The sequence below is a fragment of the Triticum dicoccoides genome, chromosome 1A (assembly GCF_002162155.2).
Source record: "Triticum dicoccoides isolate Atlit2015 ecotype Zavitan chromosome 1A, WEW_v2.0, whole genome shotgun sequence".
In the NCBI taxonomy this organism is placed as follows: Eukaryota; Viridiplantae; Streptophyta; class Magnoliopsida; order Poales; family Poaceae; genus Triticum; species Triticum dicoccoides.
In genome coordinates, this window is record NC_041380.1 from 49,450,475 (window position 1) to 49,452,106 (window position 1,632).

General features: G+C 41.5%; 1 long non-coding RNA gene across 1 annotated transcript; it reads right to left on the reverse strand.

Moving 5' to 3' along the window:
- Positions 1-202: 202 nt before the first annotated feature.
- On the reverse strand, positions 203-964 carry LOC119361338. The gene is made up of 4 exons (XR_005172890.1): positions 865-964; positions 713-776; positions 545-600; positions 203-290 (listed from the first exon to the last, which is right to left on the reverse strand). It is a non-coding gene; the product is annotated as an uncharacterized LOC119361338 (long non-coding RNA).
- Positions 965-1,632: the final 668 nt, after the last annotated feature.

The following is a 1,632-nucleotide window of genomic DNA, read 5'->3' on the forward strand; positions in this document are numbered from 1 at the left end:
TGGCACATAGCAATGAATTGGCAACCCAGTGTTTGATTAAAGTTATTATGTTAAGCCAGATGACTTTCTAAATTTGTAAACATGGAATATGCTAAGCAACTGAGAAAAACTCACTGTGGAAACTACCATTGGCTCCTCATACTTAAAAAACCCTATCATTGTGTGAAGTCAAAAGCAAATAAGTAAAAAATCTGGTGTGCATATCTTACGATGACATGAAAGCAGCCACGCTATCAACAATGAGTAACTTCACATCATTTTGGAGGAGAGTCACCTTCATCTGTTCCAAACTGTAGAAGGGCGAGAAAAACATCAAAAAGAATATTCAAGCGTTTTGTGCAGCATGATGAATTTCTTTTACATGTAAATTTTGAGGAGCATCCAACAAAATTATAGTGAAAACAATGGCCACACTATATTGGCCAAAAGAGGAGTATTTCAAGAATTGTTAATGAAAGTTTTCTATTATTCATGGAACCTCATAACGACAATCACCAGACATCAGCCTTCCACAATCCACTGGTTGAGTGTCAGAAAAATATACCTCTTTGTGAAATCAGATAATGATGTTGGTCGCATCACTAGGATCCTGCCAGCCATCTGCACAAAAAATAGAAGGTTTGACACAACAGCCGAAGAAGTCATGTATAATGTTAAACTAAAAGATTAAGCATTGCCTGGTATAGGTAAGTAGAAGATGAATTATAACAACCTTTTGTGCTAAGCCTTCTTGCCTAAATATTTGAGGAAACCTTTTCTGACATATCTCGATCATCCTGCAACATATCATGAAGGTTGATCACTACACATACTTCTTAAATGACATGCTTGGGACTTTGGAGTAGTAACATGGAACTAAGCTACCTCCGTGAAGAGAACTTGGATTCAGTGTCAATATACACAACTCGACCGTTTAGGCCCCCATAGCATTCTGGTAACGTTGCTAACAGCGCAAGCTTCAGAGAAAACTACAGAGTGTGCGAACCTTTCAGCAAATTTATAGAGACTAATTGTAAAACAAAGCAACTCAATTACTCATGAGAAAGTAAATGGTTTAAATTTGACATATCAAATCAACATACTTGGGATTCACTAGGGAGGGAAAATTGTCAAGTGACCCACATGAATGTGTCTTTGAACTGAACATGGTTAACAAAAGCATTCACAAAAACATGTCTCTATAATTCAAACGAAAAATTCTGACTAACAAACCGAAATCATGAGGTCTAAATCCCTACTAGTAAGCAGCAATTAGCCCACAATAAATTAGTAACGCACTGACAGATAATATGAATACACGAGGTCCTCCTTCTACTTCTCTGTTGCATAGGGATACAGGAATTAGTTGGCATTCAGAAACACACAAGCCCACATGCATATACAGCGGCAAAAGCTCATATGATTACAGCGCCGCTACACAGCGACGCTTGGATGCAAAATCCTCAAGCGGAGCGTCTCACCTGCGTCTTGTCGATCCCCGAGGGCCCGACGACCTCGGTGAGCTTGCCCGGGGGATACCTCCCCCCAGCGCCTCATCCAGCCCACAGAGCGTGGTGGCCAGCCGGCCGCCGCCCCCCAGCCTCACCCGCTCATCCAGTAGCGCGAGCGCCTGCGCAAACCGGTCGCAAAACT